We start from the raw sequence: 27,375 nt of genomic DNA, 5'->3' as shown, positions 1-27,375 counted from the left end.
TTAGTGCAAATTAGTCTGAAAAATCCAGTGTTCCTTTTGCTACAAGTCCCTCATTATTGCATTTTTAAACAAGTGAAGAAATGCCTGAGATTAAAAAGTAAGATGCTACATTACTAGACCAATTACTGGCTACTACTGTCTTATATACCACACATCAGTAAAAAAACTCCATGGAAATACAGACTCGGAAACAAAAAAGAATCATTAGGATCATTATTTTACAAGATTCTGAAATGTATTTTTTTTTATATGAAGGAATGCATAATAATAAAAAAAACCAACAGCAAAAGTCTGCAGGCAAGAGTCTGTCACAGTTTACTTTTAGCCAAGAACCCTAACAGCCTCCAGCAATAAAAGCCACACTTTTCTAGCAAAATAAAAATCCCAGAATCCTCCTCCACTTTGAACAGGTTAAGCTGCTCATTACAGGCCCACAAGAAAGCTCAGGGATGCTACTGAATGGCAAAAAAGACAGAGAAACCATAATTATAAGAAAATCCTTTCTAAGAAGTTTCAAGTACCTGGAATGAGAAGGAACTGAGTCTTTCCAGACTTCCCAACTTGACCTGGATGCTGAAGGCTTCATATCATGTATGATTCAGAGTACAGAGAGACTTTTATAAACTTTGGTTGCTGATCACGCGGCACAGTTTTTGACAGGGGCATACTCAGGACTGGCAAGAACAGTATTGCTCACTCTGGGATCTAGACAGACTTAACAAGCTGAGAAACATAATGCTGAGGCAAGGTTCCCAAGCAGGTTCCTCAAGGAGTTTAGAACCAAACTTTTGCATTTTCATTCATTATGGAAGACACAAGATATCAAGGATGACAAATCTTATCCACTTCAAAATTAGCAGCTTTTCCTGCTAGTTCACATTAGGCTCAGGTCATCGTACAAGAAGAAATGGATAACCTTGGAGATGGAGGGATAACAAGTTCTGAAACTCAATAGTACCGGAAGCAAGATCCCCCACTTGGAAACTAACAGAAGATTCTGCTTTGAACCACTGACTCATCAGGTCACAGAAGTGAAAAAAAGGGGAGTCTTAGCACCAACTTGATTACTGCTATGATGAGACCATTCAAAGAGGGGATGTGAATTCAGAATGTAACACACCTGGCATGAAGTCCTTCCTTCCAATTCCTGCCCTGTATAATCAACCTTCAGAGAAAAAACATCTGCACAAGTCAAAATTCAGCAGGTTTTATTTTGGTTTTGTTTTTTCATGTTTGCTTTTTTCTTAAATATAGGGATTGGTGGTTTCCTAAATTAATGTTTTTAAAACATCTAAATTTTCGATTGATACACTTCGCTACTTCACATGCTGTCTTCTGGGACTAGGACCTTCACTCAGGGACAGTTTGTACGATGCCAAGAAAACATCCCTCATCTTTGCAGGCCGAGTCCTCCTGGCACCTCTTTGAAAGAAATGAAAAAATAACCTAGTGAAATGCCAAAGTAGCTGGGATTCTTACCTGTACTCAATTTCCCCTTCCCATTTCTCAGAGGAGAAGGGCTGTTTACCTAATCAGAAGATTACATTCGTTGATCAAAGGATGAGGGGAATCCGCTCTAGCTGACACACCCCATCCACATGCAGATTTCGGAGCATGGCCTCACTGAAGCACAGTGTATGGCAACATAAATGAACTACCCCTATATTAAGTCACCAGATGTAATCCTGACAGCAGCTCCAAGCTCTTGGTTTCCTCCTCCTCCTCTGATCTCTCTCTTTCTCCTGCCTCCCTCTCTCTTTGCTTTGATGACTTTGACAGCCAAGTTCTTGGAGAGTTACTCCAGGTTACAACGTGTCACCTTTAATGGAATTCAAAGCTTTAATTCAGAAAGTGGCCACTCTTGACCTCTGGCCCCACTGCCACCCACTCTGCCACCCCCCTCCTTTCTCCATCGCCATGGAAATGAATAGCTGAGCGAAAAAATTGGAGCAGGCAAAGTCTAAAGCTTTTCACAGAGCCCCCAAAAGAAAGATGAATGAAACTCATTCATCACTGAGCAAGGGACCCAGAGAGCAAGCCAGAGGCAGAGCAAGCAAGGGAGAGAGACGGCCTGAGATAGAAAAGGTTACCTCATGCAGGAAGTTATGTGATTTGAAAAAGAAAAGCACAGGAGGTGTGAGGCAACATAGTTCATTTGCAAAAACTACAGATTCCACCAAGAAAGATGCTGATTTGGGGAGCAGGGGTGGTTTCCTCAGCCCCTTCCCAAGACAGAATTTCATAGGAAAGGATTACCAAGGAAAAGGATAGAAATTTGAGGGGAGAAGGGAGAAATGCCTGAAAAGAAATTTCAGTCAAAGTCTGAAGGATGGACCACTCATGGAAAGGAAAAAAATAGAAAGAAAGCTGTGTTTTTAGTGTTTAAATTCCCTTCAGCAAATCTCCTACTTTAGAGAGAAGTATTTTTCTCCCAATACATAGACCTGCCTTTCCTCCCCATCACCTCCGCATCACACAGCTTGATTTGTCTTCATATGTGATATCAATCAAATACCAAAGCAATTTTTAGCACTAGGGAGTAAAGCACTTCAGAGGTAATAGCTTAATTCACTCAGACATAGCACCAGCTTTCTGGTGTGTTCCTCTATTTCCCCATTTCTCGCAACCTCACTACAACTGCAAAGAGCTCCTTCTTTTCAGAGCATCTGAAACAGATGCACAGTAAAACAATAATAATTAAAAACACAGTCAAATGACACCACGTATCCCAACGTCAGATGAAGGAAAATGTGCTACTTCATGCTGTCTCATAGAGCTGAGGGAGCTTGCTGATGCCAGTGACAGAAAGAAAGGGAGAAGGGCAGAAAGGAAAGCCTGAAATGCAGCAGCTCCAAAGAGCTTATTTGCCTGCACCACTTATGAAAGAGATAAGCAGGACAGAAGGAAGGCAACAAGCTGTGAAAAGTGATTCCCTAAGCACAGAATCTTTTGCAAAGGTATTAGATAAGAGTGTCATAGATTGTATTAGGATATTTATATAATTGATGACTTCCCAGAATAACCAGTCAAAATTCATCTCAGGCATACCAAAAACTAGGCAGAAGCAAGCAGGACCCTTGGGGATGGTTATGGGAGAAAAGCTGTAAAGGGCAGATCTCCGTAAGAGGCAAATTCTTACCTAAGACTGCCTTCCAGCCTTATCCCAACAGAGAAATAATAATGCACTTCTCCTTTTCAGTGAAGGCCAGTCCAAAGCTTACCCATTAAGTACGACTCAGAAGAGAGCCTACCTAGAGATTAAGTGATAACTCCAGGAGATAGCTGCCCCTCACAGAGTGATTACCATTCTGAACCGTGAGATTCTTTTTCCTCCTTCCGAAAGCTAATCAGGCATGATTCTCTTTCATTCCTCCAATCCTTTGGCCACAATTTAATTCCCTTTTTTTAGCATTCGAGTGAAAAGGTATCGCCCGAGAGGCAGGAATCATTAAACTTTATTCAGTGTTAATTCAGTGAACTGGATGCCATGCCAAGCTTCCTGGGAATGACGTTAGCACCTCTGCTGGCCAGTGAGCTCAGACCTAGAGCTCATAATTAAGCTTCAGTTTTTGGTTAACCTGTATTAGTCTCTGTAGTGGCTCATACCCTGCCCCAGCCCGAGCTACCCTGAGGATTCCTCAGGGAGGGAAATTCAGGTACACAAGCAGAAACACTCACTTTAGTATACATACGATATACAGCCTGGGAATCACAGTAAGAGGGACCCAGAATATTCACAAAGCCTTCTGAATAAAGAAAAATAGAAATGGCAACTTGTATACAAATTAACTGAAACTAAAGCTGGCATTCTCCATTGCTTCCAAATCTCTCTTCCACAGATATCAAAACACATCTATCAAAAATGGAAGTAGGCACAGGTACCACTCCTTTTCACCTGCAGAATGCCTACTATTGAGGTGGTGTTTTTACCTTCATTCCTTGTCATTGGGGAGTCAATCCCTCCACACACAAAGGATAAGATCACAGGTATTGCCTATTAAAGCTAGTGAGGCACATCTCACTACAGAGGGATGCCAGCACTGAAGGCACAATGCAGAATTGCTGCTACCCCTCTTGTCCTTCATGAGAAGCAGCTCTGCTAACATGGAAAAGCCACAAGTAGTGCTACAGGCTTGTAGCCTGAAGCCAGAAGGGAGAGCACTGCAACATGGCTGAGGGGGAAAGAGACCAAGAAACCCTACAGTGATGCTCCTCACATCCTCACACTTTGCCTCATCTTCCCCAGGCCTCTGAGCTGCAGACTTCTTCCTCTCTCCCCACCTCCATGTAGCTTTGCCTATTCAAAGCTGGCTTGCAAACAGAAAGAGATCACTTAGGAAAGGTTTTGCTAGTTCTTAAAAAATCCCTGTTTATTCCGGGCATGGCAAAAGTTAATAGGGTGATGCTATTCCACAGACAGAGCAAACACATAGCCCTGGTGTAACAAACTTGTGTTACAGTTAAGAACAGATATCAGTAATATTTTAGTGAGGAGTTACCCTCTAAATGGTTCTTCTCTCTAGTGGCCTCAGGCTCAGGCTTTGAATTGTCTTGAATGAAGATGTCTCTGGTTGATCCATGCTTAATTCCTGCTGCAGGGCAGTTCAGGTCAGCTTTCTGCTGCACATCTGTTTATGTTAAACAGATAGATTTTGGAAGCAGCAAATTGTGCCACAAACGGCTCCACAGAGGTGGAAAGCCTCATTTGGTCTTCAAAGAAACTTCCTACAGTACACTTAAAAACTTCAGTGCGCCAAACATGAAGGACACCTGCAAGTCATTAAGTACTTACTGCTGAGCAGACAGCTTTCTGGGTCACCATCTGTTCATCAAGAGCACCAGCTCCTGGCTGCCGTTGCCCAATTCGTGCTCCAGGCTTTGAACTCTCAGCCTTGGCAGCTCACAATTACTCAAAAGGTAGCATGGATGGTTCTTCTGTGTCAGCAACAAATCAAAACACAGTGCCCCAAGAGAGAACAATTCAACCAGGCACAGTTCAGTAAAGTCTGTTTAAGGATTATAGGGGCTAATCAGAATAGCTCATAATGTATATGCCTCTGTTTGTGGTATCTAGTGCTGCCCTTCTAATCTCATCAAGCTGCCTGCTTATCTGCAGTTATCTGGCTCTGGTAACACTTACTGTGTGTGTTGTTTAAACAAAAGTCCCCTCTTATGCTAGAGAGTTTGCTACCTAGGCAACTGCTCACAGAAGAAAGTTCAAAATTAAGATGCCTTCGCCCAAACACCACAATTTGTTGAAAACACTTTTTGTAGAAACAGGAGGAGCTACCTGCATAAAGCTCAAGAATAAATATCTGATCAGCTCTAGAAATCCAGAATTACTTTCCCGCCACTCCACAGAACCCAGGTTGGCCAATGCTGGCACTTCTATCCAAAGTTTTCAGCCTAAAGTTTCAGCCTTTTGAAGTTGAATCACCAGATGGTTCCAACTAGATCAACACAATCATCAAAACAGGCAAAATTAGTCACAGAGGCAAAACAAAAGGTAATGGCTCCTAATGCTCACTGGGGAGAACGATGATTGTGTAAAACAAAGCAGGACAAAGAGAACAGGGGCTGCTCTAAGGTCTGTGAAACTGATGTAGACTATAACCACCTTCCACATCACAGGCTTACAACTTCTGCTTTCTTGCCCCCTGTCCTCCCCACCCAAGTCATATTACACAATTTAAGGACTGGCACAGTTCCATATTCTCAGAGAGAGGAACAAACAAATTTTCCCATTTGGGAAAATCCTGTTTGGTATTTGATGTTTCAGAATCTTCTTAAATAAAGCCAGCAATTTATTATAGCTATAGCCAGTGCTCAAATTGAACTAAGAGTTCAAAGCTGCTAAGCTTCTTCGTTCTTCTCAATGAGAGGAAAATCAGCATTTCCCTTGATTCTGGAAACAGAACTGGCTTATCCACATGACTAGAAAAGCATGTTGTGCTCCCATGAGCAAAGGAAGCCTATAATACTGACATCTCCTCCACCCCACCTAAAAACGGTCTACCTATCTCAAAAATGCATGTTTTTCTTCATTCAGATTCACCTTTCTAAGAGGCTTCATACAGGTGAGACTTGAAAACAGGAAGACAATGCTTGGATGGAGACCTTTTGTACCCAAGGACCAGGGCTTCAGGAATAAGGGCTGTGGCCTGCCTGTCTGCTAACAAGAAAATCTCTCTTGATTGGAAAGGAAAGCATGCACTTAGCTAGCATTCCACAAAGGAAAGGTAAGCAGGAGAAAAAGAAAGAAAACAGAAAAAACAACCAACAACAAAAATATGCTTAGAAAGGAAAGAGTAAGCAACTCCCTATTTTGATGGTAAATAACCTCCCAAAAGGGCCCTTTTAGTTTCTATAATGCATGTTTCTCTGTTCCCTCTGTTTCTCACATGATGTTTGACTCTATTTTACTAGGTTTACAGGAGCCAAGTTACAAATTGATATGATAAAGGGCAACACAAGAGGTGTGACTTGCAACATGCCACAGCCTTTGTAGGAAGCAAACTGGCACCTAAATTACAGTATTTGCATATTACAGTTAAAAAGGGAACTCAATTACTTGTAAAAGCAGGACACATTTGCTATCTTTTAAAACGCAAGCTTCTGCTTCCCTGACCTGACCGCATTTCACCTCTGAGAAGCTGAGAAAAACTCTTCTGTCAAGACAAAATGGATGTCCTTATGCAAAAGCCCCAAGTTAGTTCCTTGTAGCAATCTTCTGGTATCCACAACTCCACATTTGCCATTTACACTTTGTAAGATGAAGGATCCACTGCCTTCTAAGGAAAGCTTTTGTGAGATTATCATCCTGCCTCCCACCATCAACACTGTAATATAGTAAATTAGTTTGTAATTGAATTTTTCTTATCATAGCTTTTCCCAGCAAGTTAGAGAGGCCTTCAGTACTTGTAATTTTTCTTCCCTAGGAGATATTTATAATGTGGTTATCTGTTCTTCTTGAGTTTGTCAGGCAGACTAAGCTCTTTAAGCCACAGAGCAAACTTTCTCCAGACACAAGTTTGCTGGAGAGTTTTTCCTTCCCTTTCTTTTTTTTTTTTTTGCATCTTTTGAAAATGTTGACACCAACACAGGATGCCTTATCCTGGTGTCTCTATCATCACCATCATCACCCTGGTCTGGCCCTCTCTGGCTTATACCTAAGATTTGGTTTTAGACTTTTCTCCAGAGCTCATCTGCCAATTCCTGCTTCCTATGACCTCCTAAAATCCTTTCTAATCACTGCTTTCCAGGTATTTCCACTATATAAGTTTCATTCATACATATGGAGATAGTAAGGACCAAAACATGCTGTGCTAAGACACTTGCATCATTATTTTCAGCATTGACACACGACAGGGAAAATGTCACCCAACCCTAAGACACAAACAAACTCAAAAAGGAACAGGTGGAAAGAGGCTCCCCGCCTTCTCCTGATGTCTTTCCCTCTTCCCAAAAAGGTAGAAAGAGGTCCTCGGCAGCCTCAGACTGTTAATAATTACTCCAGTGCTCAGTTAGTAATGACTTTTGCAATATTTAACATTTTCCTTATAGACTAAAGTCTAATTCTTCATTAATTTTTAAAAGAAAAAGAATTAAAATGTATCTTCAGTCTTTAAAGAAAATACTTGAAAGTATGACCATCGGGTTACATTAAAATAATAAAAACCTATGTGGAAGGCCAGAACAAAGAATCCCATCATTGTTTTGGATTTTCTTCATCTGGCGATTTTTAGGCAAATATCCTGACAGGAAAGGGGGAGGAGTGGGGCTGTCAGCACCGTATTCAATGAGTATAATTACACTGAATTAGTGCTAAGGGGTTTAGAGAGAGGGAAAAATACTATTCCACAGAGTTAATATAAAGTGGGCTTTCATGTACATACAAACCCACAAGGAGCAAGCTAGTGCCTGCTGAGACCTATTTGAGAGCCAAGGGATTGATCGGACTCGGCCAGCCCTTGCTCAAGAGAAAAGCCGCAGTTGTGAATTACTGTAAAGCAGCATTCACATGATTGATGGGTTTACCCCCACCACCACATTTGTTTCAAAGATCCATTTTGTCTTCTGTGGCGACGGTGTGAATTAACCCCACTCACAATGGCTGGCTGGATTTTGCAAGACTGATCCAAGGTTTAGGAGTTCGATGAAGCTTTTATCTTATGCAGCCGTGTGACTGGAAAATGGGAAAAGGATGCTGTTTAACACTCAGGCTTCTGAGGAGCACCATAACATCAACCTCCTCAAAGAGTCTGCAAACTTTCAGACCAGGCAGCTCATGCCTGGAGAACAGTCTTTGAAGGAGCTCTGCCTCTGATCTCCCTTGCAGTCTGATAGTACACCCACTTGTCCTTACATCCAAGGGACCATAAGGTGTATTTATTTCATCTCTTGTCTTTTTAACCCAGTATGTTTTCAGGAATAGATTTTTTTCTCCTTTTTCCCAGTGAAGAGCAAGAGAAAGCCTCAATTCTGTATGCAGTAAAAGATCCAGAGACTCCACACAATTTGTGATGGGATTTATCTTCAATGCTCAGGCACTGCAAGTTGAAAGTAATTAGAACAGCAAACAGAATGGGAGACAACAATCAGAAGTGGGCCCAGATCATGACCAGCTTTTAAAAATGTCCTGAGATCTTCTGAATGGACAGTATGACACAAGAAGCTGGAAGTTCATGAAAGCCCAATCACACACCTGCTTGGGGACCATCCCACAGCATCTCAGGAACTGATTTTTCAGCCAGGAATAAATAAATCTGTGTCAACTGAAAACTGCCCTGGGCTCCTCCCAATTCCCTGGAAGGTACTATATACATGAATAACATTTTGTTTTCCTTTACATGGTAAATACATTGCTTAAAAGAGAGGAAAAGAAAACCTCAAAAAAAAAAAAAAACAAAACCCGCATTCAATACTATTAACTACCCCAAGTTTGCTGCAGACAAGCGAAATGGAATCTTCCTACACACAACTCTGCCAAAGCATTTCACACTGCATTGTTTCATTTCTCTTGCCCTTAGTCTTCCATAAAAACATGTGTCTTATCCTACAGCACCTCCTCAGTATTCACAGTCCTGTTCTAGCCACAAGGATGAATAAAAAAAAGGATGCATTGCTACCGCAGTCCTCAGTGTCCCTGTACTCCTACCATTTCTTAATCACTATGCAGCATCCACTGCTCCTCACAGTGTGGGAGCCCTTTTTCCCACCCCACCATCCCAACAGCTGTCCCAAGCCTGGCCCTGGGAAAAGGCTCTAAGAGCACGACAATGCAGCTTGTTTTCCAATCAATGTTAGGGCCAGGAACTTCCCAGCATGTCCTGCCTAGGTTTGTCATAGCATATCAAAGTTCCCTCCTCAGGTTTAGAGCACCCTGCAATTAATCCCCTTTGGTTCTTTCTTGGACACCACCTTCATCTGCCTTTACAGCTATGGTAGATGTTCCAGGAATCACAAAGTCAAATGTTTTGAGAGGTCTCTGCCTCTTTCAGGAGCCTCCCCAGCTCCAAACCAACCCAGCCTCCAAAGAGGCAGATGCTGAAGTAACACCAAATGGGGCCAAGCACATTTTAGCCACTACATCCAATTCTCACTTAGAAATTCTCACTCCAAAATGAGTCATAACTGAAAGCACACAGTAACTAGGTTAGTCCCTGTGCACCAAACCACCCATACAGACCACAACGAGAGCTCGGCTGTCCTGGAGTGACTGGGTTAAAAGATGAACACTTAGCATTCTTGGCAGCATATGGAAACTGCTGTTAGACCACCTCCTGCTATCATACAACATTTCCAAATTTTGTGTGTGCACATTTTATAAACTCCAAAGGACAGTGTGCTCCATTTTACTGTGAAAAACTCTCTCCATTGCAGAGAATCCCATAGACCCACTGGACCAAGGTGAAGGCTCACTCCAGTCCCAGGAGGCTGGCAGTCCTCGTTTCTCCCTGTCATATGACAAAAACATTTCCACTGAGCTCTGATCAGCATACTTAAACTCTTCCCTCCCCCAGAAATCCTCTAACTGTGCAGCTCAGCCCAGTGGCATTAGCAGCTGGATGTCAAACACAGGTGTGCTATTAAGAAAGGTCAAGTTATTTCATTTCCAAAGCCTTTGCACAGCGGAGCACCATTCAAACCAGGCATGTTTTTTCTCAAGTCCCACCTAAACAACGATTGACTTTAAATAAAAGCTACTTGTCACACCTTCATTCGCTACACTCAGAGGCGTGGTAGGCAAAAAGCTCCATCATTAGAAGAAGGAGGTTATCTGCAGGCTCACTTGGCTTCTGCCACTCCTGGTGCTGTGTGTGTCACAGCAAAACCTGTAACACGTGTAGTGACTCGCATGATGGCAAGGAACACTCAGCCCTTGTGCCCATGCACAGCACCCTCCATAAAAGCCACTTGAGCTCACCAAGATTAGGAATGAGCTCTTTCTTAAGTCCAGCCCAATCCAGTTAACAGGCTTATATGGAAATGTTGAGAGGCAGGGCTGACAAGTGGCAATGCACCTAACTTGCACGTACCAGTTTGATGAAAAGGAAGAACATGTCAGCACTGCCTAGCTCAGGCTCACAATTGCCTCTTTCCTCTTCATATATTTCTTTACAGATGCTTTTCTCTAAAGATATGAATTTAAAATGGCTTGGGTGACCTTTGTGATTTCTAATCACTGTTATAAATCTTGTTCCATTAGCACAAAGAGAGAAAACCAACTGTTAAAGACAAGCCCATTTCATACTTCCTGATGAAATAGCCTTCCTTTCCTCCTCGTGGCATATGTTTGCATAAGTTGATTTTCTCCTGCTAAAAAGATGCTGGCATGCATTAAAACAGAAAAGAAAGATGCACAGAGATGTTTTGAGACTGTTTGTTGTGACATCAGCTAGTGATAAGACACTACTGTCCCATCTCCCTCACTCCATCTGTGCACAAGAGTGCAACCTGGGGAAAGGGTTGCACATGACCTTCTGCTGAGGAGCAAGCACAGTGGCAGATATCCAAGCCCTGCCCTCCCCACCACTGCTGAGCATGCAGCATAGCTCCAAAATGAAAGCTGAAACAAAAGCTTCCTCCCTTTCAAAAAAAGAGTTGCTTTGGGATTCCATATTTAAAAGGTAATAGCATTAAAGTACCCTCAACCTTGACTTACTAAGTCTTGATTTTCCCTAACAGGAATCACAAAGGGGATGAAGAGGGCAGAATAAACAGCAGTTTTGAAAATAATACAAATAATTCTAGGAGTTAAATGAAAGACATTTTAGAAGCGTGTTACTATGAGAAGTTAATATTAAAATCATTTTCTGTGAGATGCAGGGAGACTAAGACAGCATCAGATGAACTGAACACAGTTAAGACTTAAGGGCAGATGGGTAGTTTTCACAGGATATTTCACTTCTGACAACATATTTGTTTTAAAATAATTGTCCATTTACGACAGCTGAAAAGCATCAGGGCAACAAATTAGATGTACATGGGTGCAATTAGCTCACATTTCTAACATCACGAACAGTTTCCTGGAGCAGAGTTAGCCCAAATGTTAGCAAAAAGGCAGGAGCATACAAATTGTTAAATTATACAGCCAGTCTAAATCACAATGAGCCTATATACGTATATACATTTTTTTTTTTTACGTATTTATTTAGTTACTTTGGTGGACTTCAGATACTTTGGATCAGGCTTTTAGATAAAACGCTTAGAGAGAATTCCTCTAAAAGGTAAAAATATACAATATTGCACACATACCAGCTAAGGAAGAAGTAGTCAGAAGGACAAATAGGACTTTTCAGGCTTTCCTCGCAGGGAGGTACAGAAGGGGAGAAATTCTCAGCTACAGTCTTGAGGATGATAATATACAAGTCTCCAATTCAGACCAAGGCTGATCAAAGTGAAATAGTTGGTGATCTAATGACGACATTACCATTTTCAGTAAAGGTGAAAGTGCAGTAATTTTTATAAACGATTTCTTGTCAGTGTAACCAATTCACATGGTGGCAGTTAGTTTGAAGACTGCAAAAGGAAAATCTACAAGGAGTAAGTCCCAAACAATGAAAAAGAATTTATTAAGGAATTAGGTAGGGCCACTTCTAGAGCAATTTCCAAAGTGAGGGCTGCGACAGTTCAGATACATCTCCACAGGATGTAAACACAGAATTCTCTCACAGTCATTTGAAATTTTCACACCAAAGTTACAGCCTGATTATGGTGTATGACCGGGAGGCTACCAGTTCTAAGGGAACCAGGTTTTAAAAATCACAGTGTGGGAGTCGCTTCTTTCTGTTCCCTGAGAGCTGTCCTTTCAAAAAGCATGCCAAGAATGAGCACAGATAATCTGAAATGATGCCAAAGTGCAATCACTGATGATACTTCTGGTCAGTCAGGGAAAAAAGAAAACAAAATTACTTCGCAAATGTAGTTTAAGAATTTATTCACTGACAGAATGTCTTTAAGAGAAAGGAAATGGAAATGCAGCCCAAGTGAAACTAATAGGAGAGAACAACTTTGGCAGGTGAGATGTAAAATGGAGATTAAGAGGTCCAAGAGCACAGCTGAAGAACAAGGAAGCAAATAGACAGTGACAAGTAATAAGGCATTCCCTAAGCACATGGGAAGCTGGAACTCCAGAAGAACCAGTGGGTCCTGCAGACTCTCCTGACACAAAGTCAGTGAGGGCAGAAAGAGAGACTGCACAGAAGTTAAATGGCTCCTCACCTTCAGTTTTCACTTCAAAGCAGGGAAGGGAGACACAAACCCCAGGGTTACACAGGTAAAGAACTGGAGGCAGAACTGCCAGACAGAGTTAGGGGAAATAAAATAAAGCCAATGAAAAAAAAAGAAACTACTCGAGAAATTTGATTGCACTACACTGCATTTCCAGAGCTGAGAAAAGTCAGTTAAAGGCAAGTGTGAACCAGCTAGCCTGAACCAGGAGCCCCACAAACTAGAGAAGTCTAAAAAAGCACATTTTTCGCAACGATAAATCATGCCTCATTAACCTAACAAAAAGGCTTTAAAAACATATCCTGGCTATTTTTCACTACGTGTAAATTGTTCAGATTTTCGAAGACTTTGTTAGGAGAGCTTTGTCATCTTGGGACAAGAAGAAAGGTCCTGTCACTCTTTAAATATCAGCCAAGGAACAGAGACTCTCAGGATAAGAAAAATAGTATTTTTTTTCGTACAAAAGGGAGATGTTTTAGCACCCCAAGTACTGCTCAGGATCAGTGTTGCAGAAGGCATTTGTGAAGCATCTGAAAGAAAGAATGGAAAACAAGGCCACAAAACACAGTGCCCATATAATGTGGTGTTAACCAACTTGTCCTCACAACTACCCAGGCAACTGGACAGCACAAATACCAGATAAAATCCACCACAGACATAGTGAAGTCATATATCTGCTTTCATATCACTGTACACCAGCAACTACTGAACTAACTCCAAGACATCAAAAAAGTTCTGGAGACAGATGATGTCACATCCCTGTGCCTAGCAAAAGAGTCATTCCAGAGTAGACAAAACTTTGGAACAGCACTTCTAAAAGTTTAAACTGTAATATGAAAGAAAATGTTTGACTGTGGAAATTATAACATAATTATAGAATGCTGGGTTAAATTTCAGCTAAATGTGATTGCTAGAATAAGGGCATGAATTGTGAGCACGCTTAGAAATAAAGAAACTGAAATATTCTGTTGATTTAGAACTAGGCATGGGGCCGTAAAAGGCTACTGAAAATGAGAAACATGAGAGAATGTGCAATATTTATGAAAGGTGACCTACTGCACTATTTAAATAGAAGAGAGATTAAAGCAAAGACAAGTTGAGGTTATGAAAATAAGGGCATTATAGACAAATGAATTCAAAATTAAGATTCAGGAAACCTCAGCTAGTCAGAGTAATGAAAATACATCTTCAAAACCAGAACGGATTGCTTGTGGCTTATCTGTTCAGGGGGAAATCTCTTTCAGATCTGTCCACATTTAAAGCTAAGGAAGATGAACAATATTTGCAAAGAGTTTTAAGGAGCCCGCATAAGCCTGGTTTTAGAGAACTTGACCTATGCTCTTCCATCCACTTTCACATCATGTAGAGTTGGGCTGCTGCCCACAGAGCATGATCCATGCCCAGGGAAAACCTAGGCCTAATTCACAGACTGACCCAGCTGCTGCTACAGAAGCACTTTCTGTCTTCAATGGTTATGCTCTGCAAGGCAGCAAAACTGGGACCTGAATCTGAGCAAGGAAATCACAGTTCACCTGGGATCAGCAGCTACAGCTTGGAAGTTCTGCTACTCCAAAAAGTATTTAGGCCTAGAATATAGTTTTTAAACTTGATATAAATGAGATTAGAAAAATATCCCTTTCATTTCATACCAATCATGCTTTGCATCAGGCAGTGAAAACCATGCTTATTCTCTCCTAAGGGCACTGATCAAAGGCTAAAATATCTTTTGCAACAGAAGTTATGATTATATGGGGAGAATAAAAATAAAGAAAAAAGGAAAAAAATATTCAAAACACCATGTCCTGTGAGGCAACTGAAAAGGACATGCAGAAGTTTTGGGGAAAAAAATGAAATCAAGTTTGTATTTTTGTTCAATTCTACAATAATAGTAGTAATAATTGTAAATAACAATTACAAATTATTTACAAAATAATTGTAAACAGTTGTAATAGACAACTTGATAATAACTTATAATTATTGCAACTATTTAAAATGTTTATAACTACGCTTGGATTTTAATTCTCAAAGGTATGCTTTGAAGAAAATTTTAAGCTGATCAGGAAAGGATAAATTAGAGAAAATGCTCCTCATTCCCCACTGCTGTATTCTACAGCACTTATTTATGAGACATCATGATCATAAAAATGCCCTAATGAACAGCACCAGCTGGACACCACAGGGCATCATGAAGGGTCTACTGTAGCCAGTGTGTCTATCTCATATGTAGGCTAAGTTCTTGTTTCCATTCTCTCAATGCCCATTAAGTGCTGAAAATGTTCAGATACAAAGTAGAATTCCACTGACCTGGAACAGAAATCATGGATTCAGTAACTCAGAAATTTCCATTTCGATAAGCCTTAGATTAAATATTTCAACCTCAATTTTTCTTGACTTAAGACAGATAATTTACACTTCACAGACTTCTCCTGCTCTGAGTTTTTTGTTTGTTGCAGTTTAAATAAGACAAGAAATTCCCACCCACAATTACTTGAGAAATCTCAGTTGGTAAAATCCCAACTGGAATCAGAGCCTTATTGCATATGCTGAAAGTGTCAATGCATAAAGATGTGAACTTGTCATTTACAGTACATGTTGCACAATTAGTAAGTCTAAAGTTATCTAACACATTTTTGCTATACATTCCTACAGTTCTGAAAGTTTCTCCAAGCAGAGACTTGCCTTTGGTATGTGTGTAAAGCCTGATGTCAGGGTAAAGTCTCTATACATGTCTCTCTTTTTCTCTATAAAAACACACGCCTGCCATACCCACTCAACCTCTATGGTTGTGGTTAGCACAGAAAGAGGGGCTCTTATTTAAAGGACTTTCAGACATAGCCATAAATAATTCAAACTAAAATATAGTACATAGCAATTAAATGAACAAAGCAGATGCTGTCAGATGCCACCTTTATTTTTCAAGCCCTTGTCTTGTGTGGCCGTATTCAACCTACAGCTATTCTCAAAATCTCTCACCCTTTGGGAAAATTAGTACAGAGGTGCTGTATTTGGGCACAGAGAAGCAGCCAAAGAAAGGCCAGGACCATGTAGGACACTGTAGCACCACGTAAGAAAAGGTGCTTGTAAATGTTAACTCAGTTGCAAAATACTGGAAATGCCTGTATTTTTGAAAGCAGCTTCAAAATAACTTTTCTGGATCAATACTATGAGTAAGAACAGAAGTTCACACACTTCTCACATTCCCATCCCTTTTTGAACTTCAGATTTTTTTTCCATCATGAAAATATGACCAATTTTGCAGGTAGTTATGAACAGAGAGAGAAAATGTTGCCCTCTCTCCTACATTTCTGCTTTCAGCCAACTTTATAAAACATTTCAGATGTTAAGCCCAGAGATTTCTCCCTTCAGAGACAAAACCAGGGGTTGATCCCAGCAGGAAGATGGCAGCCTCCACCTCTCATCAGGATAAACCCAGAACCTTCACAGCACCAGACTGTCATTCAGGGACAGGTTCAGCCAGTGGTTACGCACGGCCCAGATTCTGCCTCGAAAAGTTATGGTTCTTAACATGGACTAACAGAAGCAGTTTACATTGGAAAGTGGAGGAGAAACCCAGCTCATCATTAGCTTGACTTCACAAAAAAAAATTAATACAAGAGCAGTTCATGCTTAAACAAGTGTCCAGAAAAATACCAAGTGAAGCTGTCAAAGGCCCCATGGTAAAAGTATCACTGTAAAACTTATCACAAGAGCTTTCATCCCCACCGACTCACAAACGGCATGGACCTGAACCCATACTGTGTCATCAGAGTTTTATTTCCACTAATTATGTTACAGTTATAAATTAAGTTTGCACGATCAAGCAAAGACTTCACACACACTTTTACACTTACTTTGTCTAAGTAAATCCCAATGTTCTCAGCAAGGTAACTCAGGGCCCATAAAGATGTTCCAACAATGCACGAGACATGCAAAGATTATAGCTCAAATTAGAAGTGATGGAAGGAAGAGAACAGCACCTCTTAAAACCCATACACCTATAATCCCAGTGACCACTCAATATTAATGAGTCCAAAACAAACTAAAACCCATGTCCCATTTAATGACAGCCTCTTGAGCTAGCGAACGTGAAGGGAGAGGAGCTTGCCTTTTCTTCTTTACCACCCCATAAACACAGTTCCCATGGTATTTGCAAGCACAGCAAAGACTAGATTCAATGTAGATACCCCTACTTAGGCAGCCCATAATCCCTGCAGCTCTTTATAAATCCTCTGCTGGTGGATGGTCTGTTTGGAATTAGTACTAGAAGGAAAATGAGAGCAACCTTCAGGCTCCTCTGAACTCTGCAGATCTCTGGACAAACCGGCCAGAGGATCACCGTAGCATAACCAGCTTGCACATGGGTTTCTGGTTTGGTTTGCAGGGGTTTTTGGTTTGGTTTGTGGGGGATTTTTTTGGCCTTCTGCTGCATAAACAAGCCTAGAAGTGGAGGAGGCCCAGAGCACGGAACAAGTATGCTAATGCCATCTCGTACCAACTGCCGTGCCAACAGCAATCACACACACACGCCTGCTCACACGCTGCTGCCAAATAATCACTTAAGCAAACATCAACCACAGAGATTAGCAAAAGCATCTGACAACGCGCAAATCGGACAAGAAACACGGGCTGAAGGGACAGCTTAGCAAAGTGAGGATTTAGTAAGTGAAATTACATGAAGTTCCTGAATCAAAGCTTGCAGCATTTTTGGAAGACAGCTGAAAATCCTATCTGTTGGTTAGTAGATTTTTTCCATCCACCCGTCCCTACTGCATATCAGCTGCAGCCAGACAGGCTTCTAATAAAAGCAAGTGACTCTTGCACAAAGGAAAACATCTTTCTGGCCTCTGGGAAGGCAGCAATCCAAGCAAACAACCAGGCACTCAGGTGGCACAAGCTATTGGGAAGCAACCACGGCATCTCAGGGGCTTTTCAGCACCAAAAAACAAGCTAAGTCCCTACAGTAAAAGACTGGTTTTCCAGGTGAAACCATCCTGAGCAGAAAAAGAATTTCAAATTATTTCTGTTTAATGTCATGGGGTGGGGAGGCTACTTTTAAACATGTAATTTTTATTGTTTGAGCTAAAGGAACAAAGTGTTTTTCTACCAGAATTAAGGCAGACTATCAGGACAATCTCTTGATTTATCTTTCATTTACTAAAAGATAACTTCACTCCAAAGGCACTTTCAATGAAATCAATGAGATTCTGCTGCAAGTGCAAGAAGTCACAACCATTTTGCAGCATTATAGCTCATTTGTGTCTTATTTTGAAGAATTTTTTACCAAAACAAAGGAGGAGTTACTCTTTCTAAATCTTAGACTGAATGATATATTCCTTATTCTGATGAAGCTCTTGCTGAAGCATCAACTTTGCCTGAATAATGTTTGGAGGATGTGTGCCTGGTTAAATATTAATCTCCGCTAGACAGGAAGAATATTATTTCTAGTGAGCTGAAAAAGAACTAAATACTGAAATGGAAGAAGCTGGGTTGTCTGAAAGCAAGCTGTAACTTTGTAGCACCACTGCACAGACACCACCATATCAAAAATGCCATCTTTCTACCAAGGCTATTTCTATATCACTTCCTATTTTACTTTCAAAGACCATAGACTTTCCTTAAGAGATCCAGCCTTTACCACCTGACAAAGTGACTAAATGAACATTACAGAAATGTTAAAATGGGCATTTTTAGACAATGTTACTCTTCCCACTGTTGCTCACATGCTGTAAACCTGCTAAAAAACAAAAAGCATACCTAAAATAGTTATCTTTAAATACAAAGTTTTTGCTATAAGAAATACCCTTACACAATGTATTAAGCTCATTCTGGATGCTCCTATCACAGAGGAAAAGATGCTACAGACTGTGAGCCTTCTGTTGCTGGCTACAGATGGGTGCATACATTTGCATTGCACTACTAAGGCTCCTTTGCACTTCGAGATACATGATGTGTGAGGAGTAGAGCTAAAAAAATAAATAAATACATAAATGGATCTGTTGTTCTAGTGATCCTGTAGAAACAAGGAAGCCTTAAATGCAGGAGTCATATCATCTTTAGTTGGTTATGAAACTAATGCCGCTGTTCACACGGCTCTGAGGAGAACAAAAAAAAAAAAAAACAAAAACAAAAACATGAGAACAAAACAGGTTTTGTGCATGATATCCACTGGAACTGAATCTGAGAAGTTAGTTCAGTTATTTCTGTGCAGGGACACTCTGGCTTCCACAGATACATATCTATTTACTGTTTGTGTCAACACAAAAGGAATTCCTATGCACTCATGGAGTCAAATTATCTGGTTTTTTGCCTTTTTAATCCTTAGGGACAGAAAAAGCAACAGGTAGATGCAATTAGCAAAGTCAGATGATGAAGACAACAGCAGAGTTGTCTCTGTGCCTTAATGAGCTCGTAAGACCAAGACCAACTTTGCACCCAAGCCTGAGAATCAGCCTACCTCTACCTCATAGTCCTGTCCTGCCTCCACTCAGCTGGACCAGTCTCCCTAAAATATCTGAGCATCACCCCAGGTGTGTAGATGAGGCTTTCAGAAGGAAAGCAGAGCCCATCCAGACTCATCTTCCCTCCCAATTGTTCTGTCTGGTTTTACTCTTGAGGGGAGAGTTTTTGTATGGATAGGGAATTACTCCAAAAATATTGATTGAAGATGGCAAAATTCTGTTTCATTTATGTGGTTAGCTACCTGTAGACCAGTGTCAAAACAAGGATTTAGACTAGGGTATTAAAGAGTTTCTCCTCTTTCTCTTCCTTCCCCACAGCCATTTGACGAGTTTCATCCACAACTAAATAGGGGATGTTTACAAGGTCCAAGCTATGCTGAAACTGTGTAGAAACTAATGAGGAAGGAAGATTTTTATAATGCTCTCGTGAAACATTTAATGAGCTCTGAAATAGTGCTGGCAGGCCTCAAAGGAGAAAGGCCCAGTTTAAAACTGAACTTTGTAGTTTACTAAATGGCAGTGTGCTGGAGCCCCATGCACTATTTCTTTTCAAAGACTATTTTTATCAGAAAATACCCAACTCCCGTAATGCTCTTCTGCTCTAAAAGTCTTTAGTCCTCTGCTGCAGCTGCCATGCAATCAGTGGCACTTGCCAAGTAATGTGCTTCTAAGGCCCAAAATGATACATTAATACATTTTTCTTAATGTACTGTACTTAATGAATTGGATTTTGCCTCAGACATAGTTTTAGCTCAACTCCTCACCTCCAGAGGTCATCCCCACTGAAACCAGAATGTGCCATTCTGGGAAGGCAAGGAAGGGCTTTTTGGCGTGGAGGGATGGCGAGGGTGAAAATACCCCGGTGGCTTTATCAGGAATACAGCTTGCTCTTTATCACATTCCCATTCCCCCTTCTCATCTCCCATCAAACTGCCTACAGCTGTGTTCTCTCAATCTTCAGCCTGAAAGACATGAAAAAGCAGTCTGCAAGACGACTGCAGTTTTTAGAAAGTCACTCCCACACATATAGACAAGGAAGGAAATAAAAAAGTTAAAAAATGAGAAAATCATCACAGTGCCGCTGCAGAAGGTAGAGCCAGATATTTTAAATGGCATAGTGATTCTGTTCCTTGGAATAAAAGAAGGTGAGACATATCGGCCAAGAGAGTGTCTTGTTAGCTGAAGTTCTACTGACCCTTTCCACCATGATAAGGTGAACCACTGCTGAAAACAAACTGAACTACTTTAATGCCACCACCTGCAACAGGTCCTTTTAAGTCTTGAAGATCCTTGCTTTTCACTAGGGAAAAAAACTGTAGGAGCCTGAAGAGGGTCTGAAAAGTACTGACAAACTTGGCATCCCAAGATCAGTTCTTCTGGCAACTCAGAACAAGCAAAATATTAAGTAGCGAATTCCATACTGACTGCCCGCTCCTACTTCATGGGTTGGATCAAGCTCATGTTAAAGGTAGTGGGATTAAAGAGTTTCTTTGCTGATAACCACTTCTGTTCAATCTAAAACCAATGGTATGCAAAGCATATTTAAATTTTCTAAAAATCTATATGGTCTTTATTTAGTGCCTAATACTGTTGACATGAGTAACAAGTAGTCAGTGCCCTGAAATTTAGTGATACACAGAAGATTTGCCTTTCCTCATCGGGCCTCACTGCTGCTGTCAGTCCACAGAGACACCGCCGTACCATTTCTTACGCAACGACTGCTCTGTGGCTTACTGTAGTAAAACAAAAACATCCACATTACAGAAGACGTTGCTGGCTCCTTTAATTCCATTTTTTCACAGTGCTTCTGCTGAAGAAATTGATGTCAGACAACTGACTCAAATTTCCCCCAACTCCCCTCAAATACACATTGAGCACTTGACAATGCCCACTTTTCTATTTTCCTCTCCACAGCTCCATTGGAGAGGACCCTCTGTGCATTCAGAGCAGCACAATGAAGAATGATTTCCAAAGCATTAACTTGGAGCCATTGAGACTTGGATGTTTTCAAAATGACTCTATTGTGCTCAAAGGATTCTAGACTACCCCAGCTACTCCAGAAGAGAGTCTTTTTCCCCTTTCTCAAAACATCCATCCCTTGAGCCATCCCTGGAGTGCATTGTTGGGGCTGATTCCTTAGTGCAGCAAGTTCCATCAGTCAAAGCTCAACAGATACAAATAATATCAGGATATGGATATAAATTAGTGCGACAGACCCTAAATAGTTTTGACAGGTTTAGTAAGTATATATAGCGACACAGAATGCTATTCCTGCTGTCAGACATCAATATGTAGACAGAAGATTGGGGGCACCATGGAAACTCAGCGACATAAGAGTGGTATTGATTGGATAGAAAACGAGGCTGCAATTTAAGCTTAAGGCTGCCAGAGATGCCAAGAATGGAGAATGACCTCCAGCAGTGAATTTTCAGCATAAGCTCCCTGTGAACAAGCCAGTCCAAGAAGGATAAATCAGGGACAAGCTCACCAGGGACAGGGCTCAAGCGAGTGTCGGCTACCCTAAGCAGATGAGAATCACTCTATGTGTGCACGCGTTACAGTGACCTAGTTCGTTCAAAGACAGCATTTTGTAAGGTTTATTATGGAGCCTTGAAACAAAGAGATTTCCTCAATTAAAGTCCTGAAATGCATCCTCTAAATGAAAATGCTTTTGATACACTGATCAGCAAGAGGTTGTAAATATCGAAGCAAAGCATACATTGTTAAAGACCAATTCCCACAGAAAACACCACAGTTGGGAATGTAGGTAATGAGGGGGCCTGAACAGAGCAGAAGCAATGAGCCATGCCAGTTCCATCCCCAATGCCCTGGTCTTACACTAAAACACTTGTTATACCGTAACACTAGATAAATTGTATTTTCCTTGACAAAATAACCCAACACACAGAGAAATAAAAATACCATGAGTTAAATGAGTGCATTTTCAGAGCTCCTGTAAAGGATTATTTTTAATTGTTATGTGAGGACTCAAGAACAACCATTCCCAAAATGATCAAGAAGAAATAGAGGATATGTCAAGGAACTACCTTGCTGGAGCAATGACTGCTGGAAGTTTGCTAAGTAATAATATTCACATTCATGGCAGAAAGATTAATCTACACAACACATCCATCAGTGCAACTGTGTCAGGAATAAGATAAGCCTCCAAAGTGTCCCCAGCGTCAGTATGAGCGTAGAGCTCAGGCATATGGTACTGGGATAGCAGCACTATGTTTTGTAATACTATAGTAAGACAAACCTTCTGCTGGCAAGGGATGCATCAGCCACAGACTGCATCTCAAATAACTAGGGATAGACATCTGGATAATTGCAAAAAACCTGTTTTTCTTAGGCCACTTCTACACTATGAACGAATATTTACCATTTGTGAAAGAAAGATTTGTTGCTGGCTTCTCTTTTTCCCCACCCAAGAGCTGGCTCGGGAGCAAAGTCGGCGAGTTTCTGTCCTTCAGTTTCACCCAAAGCTTCATACATTAAAAAATCACTGAAGAGTTTAGCTTAGCCTGGAGACAAGAGTATATTAAATCTTCACTTTCATTCTCTCTAGCAAAAGTTGCTAAATTATGCAGAAGGAATTTTTTTTTCTGCTTTTTGGTGTCAGTCATGGGGGTTTTGGGTTTTTTTGGTCCAATGAAGTACGTCTCCATGCACTTCCAAATTTTAATTCTTACGGCAAATTAACAAATTTTGTCACAAATACACTGGTTCCTTTTTCCTTTCAAACTATTTCTCATGATCAAAAGTTCAGACTTCTTTTTTTTTTAATTCTTATACCTTTGCAGGGAGGGAGGAAATCGAAACAAACAAAACAAACACAGAGAAACATTAAATTTGTTTTGTAATCAGCTCAAGAACACTGCTCAGAACACCTAAAAACCCGAGTATTTCTTTGTAACAATTTTTATTTTCCTTCTCTTTTTCTCTCTTCATCCCTTCCCTCCTTCTGCCTAATACAGTCAGTTGCACACACAGTCTGTTTCTTGTCCAAAAAGTTGAGCTTTGCTAAAAGCCCAAAAACAATCAGTGCCCAAAGGGAAAACAAGGAAAGGACATCAACTCAAGAGGTGATGAGCCACAGGTAAAGCGCTCCTCTACCATAATACAAGTCATTTCAAGCAAACAGGATCCAGTTAAAACACCACTACCCATAGCTGCAGGGTTATGTCACAGAGGAAGATCTAACTCGTCACAAACATTTCCCCTACCAGTCTCTCGGGTGTACATCCTAGAAGCCAGCTCCCGAGGGTACCACTAAGTTAAAGTGCAGTAGACATTCACCATCAAGGCAAAGCCACTGGCGGTGTGGAAGAGAGCTGTGACAGCCAACTGGAAGATGTAAGAGGAGCACATAAGCTCCCGAAGAATGAATACTACCTCTCTCCTATGAAAAGTTGTACTTTTAAAAAGGAGAGAAGAAAGGAGGGTAAGGAGTTCGAAGCGCCAAGGTTGGAGACCATGGAACATTTGCAGAATAACATAGGTTCAACAAACAGGAGACTGTGTCTTCACCGTTGTTAACTCAGATTTTCCCCCAACCTATCCCTCCTGAGGAAGGAGAAGACACCAACTAACGACGGCAGTTTTACATAGATCTATCAGCACTTGCTGGATTTAGTTGTTTCACCAAAAGTAAACTAGGGATAAGAAGACAAAGTCCCAAGAAAAAGATCAGCCGAAGCGCTCAGTCTGAAGGTACAATTTAAACTCCCGAGTCTCAGCCGGGACATTCCTGGCACAGGGAAACTGTTGGCCGCTCTGGGGTCACTTCGCTGCCCTTCTGTCGTCTCGAAACGGACCTGACCGAGTGCTCCTGCCTCCCTTCTCCGCTGGGTCACGTCACCCATCGCCACCCCTGTCCCTCTCGCCCTGCACGGGCATTTAAACGCTCCCAGGGACCGAAGCGCCGCCGCCGCGGCAGCGCTCCGCACCCGGCAAAGCGCGGTCCCGTTCCTGCTCCCGGGAACTCCCAGACCTCTCCCCCGCCTGCCCCTCGGCCAGGGGTCTCCGGGGGCTCAGGTGCGCCCCTCAGGTGCCCCCCTGCTGCCACCCAGCCCCACGGCACCTCTGGCCGGCCACCCTCTGCGGAGCCCTGCTAGGGCAAGTGTCCCGCAGCCACGGCAGGGACGAGGGGAAGCGCTTCCCACCCTGCCCCGGGGGAACAAGCGCTGGAGGCACCCGCCGCTGCCTCGGACTTACTTCGGGCGGCAAAAAGCTCTTCTCCCGCAGCTGAAAGGGGCGAGCCGCGACCGTCCCCGGTGAGCAGCGGCTGGTTCTGCCGCCGCGCGTCCCCGCGCTTCCCCACGGACGGGCTCGCCGGCCGCCGCCTCACGCTCCGCCCGCGCCGCGGCTCTCTCTCCCGCCGGAGGTTTCTCGCCGCGATTTTTATACTGGAGGCAGGGAACCTGATCCGCGCTTTGACTCGGCGGAGCCCGGGCTGCGGCGAGGCGGCGAGAGGAGGGAAGGCAGGCGGGCGCCGGGGCAGAGCGAGCGGCCGCGCTGCCCCCTCGTGTGATGCGGAGGGGCCGCGCCCGCCGGGCGGGTCACCCGCGGGGCAGCCTCGCCCCCGCCGCGGGGCTGGGCTGGGCTGGGCTGGGCGGGGGGTGGGACGGGGCCGCTCCTCTCCGCTCCTCTGGGGCTCGGCCGCAGCTCCCGCGGGAGGAGCGCACCGGGGAGAGCCCGGTGGGGCGGTGCGAAGCCAGCCCAAGGACTCCTATCGGGCTTGTTAGCCCAGGCAGCTTGCCCTCCTCTTCATCACCCAGGGAGAGGGCGAACCGAGGGCAGGGAGATGCGCCTCGCCCTACACCCCGGCAGGTGCGGGGTTCAGCTGCCACCGCAGGTACAAACGTCCTCCGCAGCTTTTGCCCGGGTCGCCTTTGGCTGTCAGAGTTTGGAGAGCTCTAACTTCGGCCTCGCTGACTTCCAGCTTGCCATTTTGACCACGGGAGTGATAGATTGGAAATACTGCTGAGGAGTGGGAAACAAGAAAATAAATAAATTAAAAATTAAAAGCCCAAAGCCGACCCCTTCTTCCCTCCCCCCCAACCCTCCACCCCCAGCTTTTAATTTCAACTTGGCCTGCAAGTGCTATGAGAACAACTTTTGCCATGCCATTTTAACACTTTTGGTCATAGTGGTTGCTGGAGTTGTATCAAGGCTTTCATTTAGGAGCAGGCTTTTCCAACTTTTAGGTTCATTACATCCACTGAATAAGAGTGTTCCCCAGTCCACAGCTTAATTTAAAACTAAGTGGACTTGTTCCAAACTCCAGGCAATTTCTGTGTAATTCCCTCTCCCCAGTCTCTGCCTCCACTTGAAAGACTGGGCCCATTCACTGCTTTGGTCTCAGCTGGGTTTGGAGCTTGCAGCTCCTGCTCCAGGTTTGCACAGAAATCCAGTTCAGATTCCTCTCCTGTTTCCAGAGGAATGAGCTAAAAAAGTAATTTGTCTGGCACCGTACACATTGCATCATCTAACACCTACCATCTGTGACAATGAAAAGCACTGTACAGCCAGTCCCAGCGCGGGCAATTGCACTCACCTGGAGTCCTCTTAGTAAAGTAAACTAACCCCTTCCATCCACACCTTGGCATCTTCTTTTCATCACACACTTATGTGTTCAGTCCTGGCATGGCTGTTCAGGATTTGCACCACCAGCAGGTTTAATGACAGTGATGTAATTTAAAAAAACAATTTTGATTTGCAGTGTAAAGCAATGGCTTGAGATGGAGAGAATATCTTTTCTAACAGCTGGATGAGTGGAAATGAGCGCTCAGTAGTACTCGTGTTTCAGAGCATGCAAAGCTGAATGAATGCTTGATAGCCAGCCTGCACCTTCCTGATGGCTTCTCAGTGAAATCCTAGCAGCACGGTGCTAAGCATGACAAGCATCTAGAGAAAGAAACTTTCCATCAAAAAACACCTGGTAGTGGTTAACACTTTTCAGACCCAAGAAATTCTCCATACAACCACTGCAGCACATTTCAGATGATCAATCCTGTCTGAGTAACAAAGTAGGAAAGAGAACAATGGCCATAACTTCACCTTGATTGAAACCAAAACAGATTGCATCAAAATGGGTCAAGAGATTTCTTACTTTCCTCACAGAAACCTGAGTCTTAGCCAAAAGACTGCAAACTTAGCATTTTCATAAAAGAGTGGAAAGTTTCTGCAGAAAGCAACTGCTTTTCACAAAGATGTACGTGATGTTAGAAGCGTCATTTGGTCACTAAATTTTGGAAGCAATGTCAACAGTTAATCTTCAACCAAATTTGCTCCCAGCTTTTCTCCATTTCTGTTTTTTATGGCTCAGACATTATTTTCCTAAAGCTGAGTTTACATGCACAGAAACTAGTTTTGTGTGGTTTTTGACTCATAATCTCCAAAATAAAACTGCAGACAAGCTTAGCAGAGTTTCTCAGGGGACAGATCATTGTTCGAAGCACCTATGAGTGAAAAAAGGAGTATCTCACTTTTTGATTGCCAAAAAGTAAATGTGTTTTAATGTTCACATTATTTGTTTCAATGGCACCTTGAGGCTTAAATGAGGTTTCCATTGCAATAAGCACTGTACAAACACTGAAAAAATATTTGTTGCCCCAGATTGCTCACTGTGTTGGATACATTTGATATTAATGGAGCATAACACTTGAATTTCTGGACTGAACTTTTGCTATTGAGATAGAACCGGTTAAGACGCAGAAGATGAGACTGTGAATACAGCAGTCTTGAGAGGACAAATGTAACTTCTTTCACCAAGAGACAGGTCACCAACTATATGTTAGTCACAGCCTCAAAGGTGCCTGTGGCACTGGTTCCCAGTGGGAAACAGCAGTACAGCATGGAGAAAAGGGATGGATGGAAGATAAGCTATGATCACTTACTTTCACAATAACTTCTTTTCCTTAGTAAAAGAATAGTAAGGTTGGAGAAGCTTATCTCCAGATCTTCTCTGCTGTTTTGTCTCTCTTGACTTTTTTGTCTCAGACAATGATATATTTGCTGCATGATCTCTGGGACTGCAGACTAGTCAACATTTTTTGTGATATACAGGAAAATCCCTACTGAAAAAATACTTTTCGACTATTACTTTTCTACTCTGAATACAAAAGTAACCTAGAAAAGAGACTTTGCTCACAGATTGTCAGGGATACTTATCTTTAAAATC

At 42.3% G+C, this 27,375-nt stretch overlaps 1 protein-coding gene across 1 annotated transcript in view; it reads right to left on the bottom strand.

Annotated features, from left to right (window-relative positions):
• The window catches only part of PTN (pleiotrophin), a 77,648-nt gene extending 52,925 nt beyond the window's left edge, over positions 1 to 24,723 (bottom strand). Inside the window, exon 1 of the mRNA XM_048300846.1 lies at positions 24,408 to 24,723. The gene's annotated coding sequence lies outside the window, so the exon portion shown is untranslated. The remainder of the gene's footprint in view (positions 1 to 24,407) is intronic.
• Positions 24,724 to 27,375: the final 2,652 nt, after the last annotated feature.

The sequence above is a fragment of the Corvus hawaiiensis genome, chromosome 4, assembly GCF_020740725.1.
Source record: "Corvus hawaiiensis isolate bCorHaw1 chromosome 4, bCorHaw1.pri.cur, whole genome shotgun sequence".
In the NCBI taxonomy this organism is placed as follows: domain Eukaryota; kingdom Metazoa; phylum Chordata; class Aves; order Passeriformes; family Corvidae; genus Corvus; species Corvus hawaiiensis.
Note: the sequence above shows the minus strand (reverse complement) of the source record. Positions and strands in the feature narration are given on the sequence as shown.